Below are 12,220 nucleotides of genomic sequence, written 5' to 3' on the forward strand. Positions count from 1 at the left end.
CCTTAGGTTTCACACAGTATTGGTTTCCGCTTATAAGTGCCTCCTCTCATATGGAATACCATGCGTACCTTGACCAAATTTGTGCAATATCTTATGTGAGATCTTTTATCTGACATGTGATTTTTTGCATGCCTATTTTTATTATTCTATGACTATGACTTCTATTTCTTAGTGGTTGTCATGTTTTCTAGTACATTGTTCATCTTTGCTGGTACTTCTCAATGTGACATAGTATTCATATCACTATAGCTAAGCTAGTGGTGGTTGTACTTAGTCACTTTTTATCACACGCTCTATGATGACAATTAGTTTGCATCTCTTTAAAAAAAGTGATAGTTAGTTGCATTCATCTAGTTTGCATTCTCATCTTGGGTTCCTTGAAAACAAACTATTAGCACATAAATCAGGATGCAATTCACAAACATTAGTCACAAACTTCATGACTGGTTATCAAATTTTGGACACTGACATTAACATCAATATCAAAATGAGCTTCTAACACTCAACTATCATGGACTTTGTATCTTCGCAACATCCTTACTAGCATTAGACTTCACAAGTTTACATTTTCATTCTACTCATTACATTATGTGGCCTTTGAATCTCGGACAATTTTAGTCACTATCAAATTTCACCACCTCATCTGTTGCATTATGTGGCTTTAAATCTCTGACAATTCTAGTCACTATCGAGTTTCTCCACATCATCTATTGCATTATGTGGCTTTTGAATCTTAAACAATTCTAGTCACTATCAAGTTTCTCCGCCTCATCTATTGCATTACATGGCTTTCAAATCTCAAACAATTCTAGTCACTATCAAATTTCACTACCTCGCCTACTACACTGTGTGGCCTTTGAATCTCAAAAAATTCTATCTCTTCCCCATTCTTAGTTATCACAGATTCATTGCATCACTTTTCAACCCATCCTGCTTCATTTCCTCACATATCCCACTTTGCCCCCTTTTATCTACTTTCCCTCTTTCACTCCATTCATACCTTGTATTCACTCTTTCCTCATCACATTTTACACACATCCTCTATTCATTTGGTGGCTTTTGAATCTCAAAAGTTGACAAGTTCATCTCATAGCCTTTGAATCTCATACAATTTCATTTCCTTCCATTTTTCACCTTTACTCACACTTTATTTTGTCACATCACATTTTATCACATTCCTATTTATCATTTCATATCATTTCATCCCATCTTCACATTTTCATCCCTACTTTCATTTCATCATGTTCCATTCATTCATTTACATATTTATTTTTACTTACAAATTCATTTTATTTTCACCTCACTACATTACATTGCATCACATCACAACAAGTTTCACTTCATTCTGTATCATTACATTACATTACATTTATTTCTATTCCATTGCATACCTTCATCATATCTTGTATCATATTCCATTACATTGTATCATTTCCACTTCCTTGTCATTTCATCACATTTTTTGACTCACTTGCCTATTGCATTTCATTTCATTACTTATCATGTCATCATATATCATTTCATTCATTGGACATTTTCCTTCCATTTCATTGCATTTCATTTTATCATATATCATTTCATTCATTAGACATTTCATCTCATTACCTACTGCATTGCATTCCATTTCATTATCCATTTCATTTCATTACCTATCATATATCATTTTGTTCATTAGATATTTCATTTCATTACCTATTGCATTGCATTCAATTTCATTATCATTTTCATTTTGTTTCATTTCATTATTTATCATGTATCATTTTTTTCATTAGACATTTCATTACTTCATTTCAATTCATCGTACATCATTTTGTTTCCTGAGACATTCCATTCCCTTTCATTACCCATTTCATTTCATTACACTACATTTCATTCATTAGATATTTTACCTATTGCATCGCATTTCATTTCCTTATCTATTTCATTCCATTTCATTTCATTACCTATCATATATCATTTTGTTCATTAGACATTTCATTTCATTTAATTACCTATCATGCATCATGTCTTTCATTAGCCATTTCATTATTATTTCATCACATATAATTTCTTTTATACATTTCATCATATTTTTATCATATTTCATTACATTATCACCTCATTCATCTCATTACGATTCATTTTTCATTGCATTGCATTACATTACATTCCAACTCATTTTTCACATTACATTACATCATGTTACATTTCATCATATTATATTTTATTATTTCATGTCATCCAATTTCATTACATCAAATTCTATTTTACCATTTCATTTCATGTCATTACATTCAGTATACCACATCACATTTTCATTATATTATTAGTGACATACCTTCTATTCTAAATCATAATCCATCTATATTCATCATTTACATATATATATACACATTCGCATCCACTGCTACCATAATCATCAAATCAGATCATCACATGCATACATAAGTCCATGATACCACAAGTACACACATGTGAACATCAATAATTTCAAATATCTCATAAAGCACAAACAACAATCAGACAATGCATCCAAAGGCCAAAACCATATGAATATCAGGTAAACTGCACCATAAGAACATCAAATGATCACATAACATGAACATCAATGAACCAAGGATCAACTAAGTACATCAGCATAAATTTCTAATGAAAATCAAGTAAATAATCATACATAATAAAGAATAAGACCACAATACATAATCTACACTTATTCATCAGGAGGTGCTTGATCTGATAGTCCTCGCTCACTAGGGGCATCTATATCTTTGTGGGGCATTTTCCTTGTCACACCTATCATCGATGCCACACTAATTGTCTGACTCATCAATGCCCCATCTATCCTCAGTGGTGGTGGCGGCAGTGGCCCTAGTATCATCACAACTATCACAGTCTATAAGATACTTAGCACATCACCCATCTGAGCCTCTATGGCACTCATCCATGCCTCCAAATTTTTCAATCCTCTTGGCCTCTCTAGTGGTAGTTGTGCATCTGGTGGTACTAGTTGTTGTTGCTATGGTTGTGCACCTAGTGGATCTTTGATAGGACCCTACACCTATAGCCTCTAGCAACGAACAAACTACACATCCTCTAGTAGCCTGGCACTCACCTACTCTTATCTAGCTCGCTTTACTGCTCTATCCTACTAACCAACCACATCTCCACCAAATATCCCTTCTCTCACTCATGCACCACCCTAGCCTTAGATCACACCAACCCTCCCTCCACCCACTGGTCTTTGTACTAGGCCTCGTGCCACTACCCTCTTTGGTATTACGATGGCTACTCGACCTCACCTCCCACGTGCTCTAACCACTCTGACTCTGGCTAGTTGTCTCCCTCTGCCTCTCCCTAAACCACCCTCATCATCATCATCCACTCCCCCACTTGATAGCTCATCAATCCTCAGAATAGGCTCAGGAAAATCCATGTATCTAGTTGAAGAGATGATCCTGAAACCACCATGCATAATCCCCATCCATCCCTGCATTCGCCACCCCATGTTGAAAGGCCAATGGCTACAATATGTCTATCATCTATAAGAAGGCCTCCAGATAGACCTCATACTCTAGATTTAGCCTCCACATTGCTCTCTCTACCTATATTTAGGCATAATGTGTAGTCCCCTATGGCATGCCTCATCCCTAACCAAATTGCCTCACCACTTGCCTAAAACAAAATTGCTCTATCATAGTAGGAACTCAACCAAGCAGATACCTAGGACCAAAAAAGTATACCATCTCATCATCACCCTCCACCCATGGCTTTGTAAACTTGTATAGTCTCCACACAACCTCATCATATCATCCAAAACCTACCACCAATACTCTGTCTTGCCCAAATGGGGCTGCATAATTAAACCAAAATAAGTATACATATATGGCATACCCTATGGCCATTATCACACACACACTGGATGAGTAATGGGAAAATGCTCCCATGTCTATAGTTGTAACAAAATGACCCCTATTGATAGTGATGAGGCTCCATAATACACAACCTAATGTAAATCATGATATAGGTTAGCCAAAACATAGCTACCCCAAGTGAATCTCCCTGCCTCATCTATCATTTCTTGTACCAAATGTCCACATCCAACCAGACAACCCCACCCTTGCTGATTTGGCAACAGAAACCCTCCTATCAATCTCACCAAAATTGTTGGCAATGCATCATACTGTAGCATCTAAAACTAGGACATGCTGTCATAACCAATATTGTCATCCCTGAACAAATCTTGGAATGCAACATCATTAGTAGTCTAATCATAATAAACCAAATCCCCTATAGTCAAGATCTAGAAAATGTTCTATACATCCTCGGGAGTCACTGCCATCTGCCCCATTGGAAAATGAAATGTATTGTGGTCTGAGTGCCACCACTCAGCCACAACTATTAGTAATCCCTTGTTCACTCAGAACTAGGGCATCTGTAACAAATAAGTGAAACCACATCTGTTTATCACCTACCAATCTATGCTTGACAATTGGCCCACTACCTCTTACAGCCACAGATAGAGTCCTCATACCATGAGCTTTTGCCCACCCACCTATTGTTTATCAAACAAACAAAATGCATTAGTTTTCATCACAAAGTTATCAGTAGACATCAATCTCATATTTATATCTAGCTACCTAGCTACTAGTTCTATCTTGCACCTATTGCTTGTCTTTATCTTGAGTCAAATTTTCTTGTCTTCCCTACTTTGTATCCTAAGTCAGGACATCACCTATCTATCATCATATCGATCCTACAACATCCCTTCACAAAAAATTGACTACTATTGCTTACTCGTTCTAGCCATCCCTAGCTAATAGACTAAGAATCCATTCTTTTGCGTTATCCTACACTCAATAGAGGACCTACACCTAGTTTTCACCTTTGATAATCTTTTTCACTATTTCCTAAGCCATATGCGCTACCAAATCACTTGAATGCATTAAAATAAGAAAATATGTTACTATAACATTCGAAAGCACTATTTTATACCTCATTTGCACTATAAAATGTATATGTGCTAATACAATGCTCATATGTGCTATTTTATGGATCAGAAGTGCTATTTCATTCAAATGCTCTGAAATATCATACATATGCACTATAAAACAACTTTCATGTGCTAAAACATTAATATGCACTATTAAATCCCCTATATGTGTTGCACTACATAATTACTAAATGTGCTAATTGGCCACATACCTAGGGTTTTAAATGTGCTAATTCGCCCTGCGCATGTGCTATAACACTACTCGAATGAGCTAAAGAAATTCATATGCACTAAAAGAACACATAAATGTGCTAAATTGCTAAAACTACCACATTTACCCTAAAAATCCATGCAAAATTTCAAAAACATAGGTAAAAATGCTAAATCTTAAAAATAGAGGATCTCAATGACTTACCAGGGCACCATAGTCTACTAGACGCTCATTTTGATGACCCCTCTTGAATCTATGCTCTCATAACAAAACCACCATCCTTGTTGAATCAGAGCTCCAAATCACTAAATGCAAAAGGGGAGAGTGAAAATGACAAGGGTAAAAGGTCTTTTTGACCTATTTAACCCCCCCCCCCCCCCCCCCCCCCACAAGGGGCATTTATATCCCCTTTTCACCCTATTTACCCATCAGTCAAAAGTGAAAATCTTGATTCTTACCCCAACACCTTCCAAAATCCTATAAATAGGAGGGAAATCTAAGAGGCAAAGGACCCAAGTCTTAGGCATCTGCACTATAGGCATATTTTGACTCACCATTTTAGCATTTCCATTGTAGCAATATCATAGCATTTTAGCATGATTTTGTGTTATTTAGCATCATTTATTACTTGTTAGTTCATTGCATCTTCATCTTGATAGCATATAATGTGCATTTCAGTCATAGATCTTGCATGTATTCTTGTAGATGTGCATTTAAAGCACACTCCCATTCTAGAATTGTCACTAAGATTCTAGTCTAAGAGCTATTTTAGCAGTTGTATTTAGGGAAACATGAGATGCTAATAAAGATTACATTCTGATGATGATATATTGGGTTTAGTCTAGTTCATTGTCAGTCTATTTGCATTCTACATTAAGGTTTCATGAATATGTGTTTACACCATGTACAGTATATACACATACATACATACATAGACACACACATATGCATGTGTGTGTGTGTGTGTGTGTGTGTGTGTGTGTGTGTGTGTGTGTATTAGGAAAGGTTACTGAGAGGGGAGGGGTGAATCAAGAGCTAATAAAACTTAATCTTACTTCACCAATTAATCCTTCATATAATATTCTAATCTTATTGTATGCATGAAAAAATGAAAGAAAATAAACATTCATAACACTTTGACACAAGATATAGTAACCAAGAAACCTTCCAATTAGAAATTAAAATTGGGGTGGGGATGATACCCACAAGATACAGTACTGCAGTATAATGTTAACCTGTTAAGGCCTACAATTGACCACTTCTAGTGATCAGCCCTATTAGGAGCAATAAGGACTATGAGGTCCACCTTGTTAAGGATTTACAAACATACACTGAAGTATGCACTTGGCTAAGAGATTTAGCAAAGACTGTTAAGTCTACCCTGTTAAAGGATTTAACTGATGCACCTATTAGGATGAACCAGTGGCTGATCTTCAATTTACAACTTTGATATGCTGGTTGAGATTCCTTGTATTGCAATAATCACTTGACTCTAATAGATAATTCTCTATTGTCCCTTATACTACTTGTAGCCTTCTTTATTTCACACTTCTGCTCATCATATACTCTTTCCGTTTATTTTTGGATATGATACAATGCATTACATATATACCAATCCAAACCATAACTTATTAGAGTTAGTTACAATATCAATTTCATCATGATTCACAAAGTCAGCCCAACTTCTATAACTTAGTGTCTAAGGACAAAATTGGTGATGTTTTGATACATGGTAAACATTGTCAATGCTCGATAATCTTTGGCACTCAGTTGAACTTAAAGCTTGGTCCATGCTAATCACTTCCAAGTAGCTTGAACCTAATTAGCACTATGTGACTTGATGAACACTGAGAAACTCAGTAGGAAGTGGATCACTCGGTTGATACTCCATGACTCAGTCAACACTAGATCCACTTCATTAACCCTATGAGCTTAGTAGACATTGTTGGACTTGGTTAACACGATAAAGCTTGGTTAACACTAAAATCTTCTATACCTCCACTAACTAGTTCAATAGCCTTTGCTATGCTTAGTATGCACTGAACATTGTTTATGAAGCTCGATAAACACTACAAACTGACTTAGGTGCTTGATAGACACTATATTCTAACTACTTGGCTCGGGAATAACTAAATCACTTTGTTGATGCTACAAACTAAATGATAAGCTTGGTAGAAACTGTAGATCTTCATAGCAATGTAACCAATTGATTAAGTGTTGAGTCACTAATAGACAAATTGACCTTAATGTCAACAATCTCCCCCTTTGGAATTAGTGAAAAAAAAAAATTGATCATTCAAAACTATAAGTCAAAATCTTTCTTTATCATGGTTTTGTGTCTTCAACTTAGTTTTGACTTCCATTTGCTATGGCTCAGTAACATACTTTGTTTTTCTGGTTTTTTGAAATTGCTTTTGTAAAGGTATTTTTTGTTTATCCATACTACTCCATACATATCTCTCTCCTATATACATACAAATGGAGTATAGTATACTTCTTTTCCTTTACAATATCTTTTTCGTCTTTGCATATCTTTACATATTACTACTCCCCCTTTTTGACATAAATGCCAAAGGTGTATAATATCTATATGTTAATACAAAAATTGGACAAGAATTTAGAATGTACCTTTAGAATAAGTACCATTTTCTTTTTCCAATTCTCCTATAGTACCTTGCTTGCATGCAATGCAATTTGACCTTCTATTGATAATTCCATCATGTGATCAGTGATGGAGAAGTTGTTATCATGGATGAGTGTCTTTGCATGTGAAATGTGTTTCTATAATGAATCAATGTTAGGAAGGAGCATGCCTTGGATTTTTGCAAGTGTGGCCCTGATCTTGGCTTCTTCCTTCAATAATTCTACCTACGGATTTGTCATATATCTGATCTTTGAATAATGCATAGAACTATGAGTTGGGTCAATTGAATGCTGGTGTGCACTTGCCTTCATTTCTTCATCTATCTTAGATATTTTATCCTTAATCTCCTTTGTGAAGATAGATGTGTCACCTAACTTGACAAATAATGAAACAATATTATTAACAGAGGTTTCTAGTGAACCAAGAATACTAGCTAACTCTACTCGATCTATTGCAATTCTTTATGCAACTTGTTCTAACACTCTGTTGTCAAATTTTCTTTCTACTCTTTGTATTAGTTTATCCTAACCATTCAATTCTTCATTATATTTATTAGACAATTTATGCTAACTAGTCCAAAATGGGTTGTTTTCCATCAACCTCAATACTCAGAGCATCAATAAATATGCTCTTTATGTCTTCAAGAATGAGGATTTATTTCTTCTTTTATTCTCTAAGCTTTTGCTACTTAGCTCTTTTCTTGAGTAGTTCACCCATGGTATTCATTTGATTAGGGGTGATGGTAGATATATCCCAATTTGGAATAACTATATCATTATCTAGATCAATAGCTTCTGTTTTGTTGCCCTTTTCCTTCAAAATGGTGGAAATAATTTTCTTTTCCTTGTCTAGGACTTTAGTACTTGGTTGAGACTGGTTCTCAAATGTCATTGTACTATCTATGGATATACTTGGAATAAATACAATTTTGGAAATTGATGGACTAGAAACAAATGTTGAAAATGGCACTAACAACAGGAATACCTTGTTGTTACTTGATCAAACCTGATGATGGAGAACCTTATTACTCCATAGATGAAGTGTTGGGCACTTCATTCAATGTAACATTTAACTGAACAAATTTAGTGCTTGGTTGGGTGCTTGTATAGCAATTTTATCCACAACTAGCTTGGTAGAGGCTATCTCTAAGCTAGATTGTGCTAAGGCTATGCTAAGAGAGTGAGCGAATGAGGCCATGACTGCTACTACAATTTTCTCTGCATTAGTTTCCTGAATGCTTTGAATCTCTAGAAGACTTCCTCTAGTAGCTTCCTATTCTTCCTCCTCATCATCTAGATCGAAATCATTTAGTTCGTCATCTTTTATTTCTAAATTTTCTTCCTCATCTTCATCATCCTTGTCATCAACATGTACAATAAAATCACTAGGTTAATGCAACTTATATATGTTCTTCCATGTAGTTATAGCTACCTTCACCACATCTTCAACATCCTTAAGAAATTTCATACAAGTGTTGAACTTGAGAGTGAACTTCTTCTCATTTTGCTTCAAGGATTCATTTACCTCCTTTTTACTAATATTTTGCATGAGTTGCTTCAAGGTCTATTCAAAAATGTCCTTGGTAGTCTTCTGTGCATTTTCTCATCTTGGCTTTATTTCTAGCATAAGTTCATTAGGTATTTGTTGTGCAAGCTCATCTGGTTAATACTTCCATTTTCCCAATTTGGTCATAATGGTATCTTCAATATGCATTTTCTCTTCCGCATTCCTTGTCTCATATTTGAGAAATTTGAAACATGCCATGCTAATTCCTTCTTCCATCTTCTTCAATATTTCTTAAAGTGTAGGTACAAATCTCTTGGAAATAATATGCTCAACTTTATCTTCACCCAACTTCAATTTATTTCTAGACCGGGTGGCCCTTCTTATGAATACAATAGGGGATGACTTAGCAGGTCTAATTATGATAACCTTACCTTTCTTTCTTAGAGGATCTTCTTCCTTAGATTTGTCTTCTTCTTCATCATACTCTGCATCATCGTCTTATGTATGATCACCTTTTACCTCGATAAGCATTAGAAGGGAACTTGGTACAAATCTCTTGAAAATAATATGCTTAGCTACATCTTCACCTAACTTCAATTTCTTTCTAGACTTGGCGACCCTTCTTGTGAATACAATAGGGGATGAATTAGCAGGTCTAGTTATGATAACCTTACCTTTCTTTCTTAGAGGATCTTCTTCCTTAGATTTGGCTTCTTCTTCATCTTCCTCTACATCATCGTCTTATGTATGATCACCTTTTGCCTTGGTAAGCATTAGAGGGGAACTTTCTTGCTTAGTGCTTTGAAGTAGCTTCTCTACTCTTTTCCTTCCTTTATTCACTACTTGAGGTAGCTTGATCTCAAGCTTAATTATTTCCTTTGCTTCATCATATGTTCCAAAATATGTGGCTTTAGGATCCACAAACTCATTCAACATAGCCTCTATGATATGCTTAGTGTCATCAATGTTAACCTCGTACTCTAGAGCCTTAACCCATGCCACTCTAGGTCTTATTATCTGAATGTATACTTTGTCATAGTCCACCATGAAATAGATATCATTCTTTTAATCTTCTACAAGTTTCTTAGGAATCCTAAATCTATTATGCATCTTCTCTTTGAATGATTCAAAATAGTTATCCATGATTGTATCAAAATTTTCACCCATCTCTACTATGTACTCATTTATCTGATACAAAACATGAATATCTTTCCTCCATAGTATTGTACCTATGGAAGGGAACAATTTTAGAACAAAGAAGAATAAACATGTTAAAAGAGACCCAAAATTACATGGGTTATTATTTGATCCTTTGATGATCTCCATATTTTTGTTGAATTGGTTCAACAACAACTCGACAAGGTCAAAGGATAGGTTATACTTCACAACCCTATATGCAAGATTGATAGTTTCACATGACACATTGTTTAACTGAATAGAGCTATAAATCTTGTGTGCAATTACATGTATGTCAAACTTCAGCTCCATGTTTGTTACTCCATTAATCTTCATACCTCTTTTGTCCCACTTGGCAAGAGTCCACTTTTCCAATTCAACTCAACTTTTTTTGGCTTTATTTAACATTGGAACCCAAGTGATTCTGTCAATCATTTTCTTTGTTATTTGAATGGCTTGGTCCAACCATAACTACCCATTTTGTACATGGCTTAGAATATATCTAATCTATTTGACCTCGAAGTCTCTTGGCATATGAGAGGTATGCATGAAGCCTTTGGTTTCCAAATGTTGATGATAAAGTTTTAATTCACCATCCACACATCCTTGAATACCTTATTCATCTCTAGGGTTCTGAGTTCTTGAATAGAAAAATGGTAAAAGGAAAAAATGCCATGCATAAGTAATACCTTAGGCAGAATTTGAGACTATGCACTAGCTGGGTTGAGTGCCTCTACAATTGTTGGACTCAACTTGAAATTAGGTACCTTGTAGTTGACTCCACAAACCAATATTTCATAACCTTTCTTCACTTTTTTTCTTAAGGATGCCATGCTCAATAGGCTTTATGAAAAATTTGAGAGCTCTTCAACAAAAAATACTTGAATTTCTTAGGGGCTCTGAATTCACCCTTCACAAATAGGTCTAGAAATTCATGGTGAAACAATGCTTACAATTTGTTCCTTTTAATAAAATTCCTTTGTTTGATCACCATTAATACTTCATACTTCATACTCACTCAATGATAGGTTATCCTCCACTCGATTTATTCTTTAACTCTCGGGAGACATCTATAGCTCGGTAGAGTCATCATCACTCAGTAGGAACTACCAACTTGTGTCTGTAACAATATGCAACCTAACCTTTCTCGATAATATCTTGCAACCCAACCTTTCTAGATAAGGTCTCTTGCTTTCCATCATGCTTAGTGATTCCTATGCATCTTGAATACTGATGTTAGATTACTTCTTCTGAACCACAACTCCAGTGATCTCCAAAAGGAACTAAGTTGAAATGATTGAACCAACCAACTCATTGACTTGGGTGTTAATTAATTCATGATTTTTATTTGCATTCTCTAGAGATGGTACCCATTGTTGCCTCATTTATTTTCTGGTATTTTCATCTTTGGCTTTCTTTACATCTACAATTCTACCTGTATTCATACAGTTCTTAGCAAGATGTCCAAGTTCTGTACAAATAAAACATATTTTTGTAGTATAACTTTTCCTCATGTGATGTTTCACACAGTTTGCTCCAATGTGCCTAAATTCACCATAGTAGTGACATCTACACCATGTATTATAATCTCATCCAAATATTGCTTTCACAATTTGTTATGTTAGGTTCCACTACTTGTTTTTACACTATAAAGATTATGTCTTTGTTTCTTGTGATTGTGACATTTACCTTCAAACTTAGGTTTCTCTTTGCA

The sequence above is a fragment of the Cupressus sempervirens genome, chromosome 9 (assembly GCF_028749045.1).
Source record: "Cupressus sempervirens isolate cs-2001-9-10 chromosome 9, ASM2874904v1, whole genome shotgun sequence".
NCBI lineage: Eukaryota > Viridiplantae > Streptophyta > Pinopsida > Cupressales > Cupressaceae > Cupressus > Cupressus sempervirens.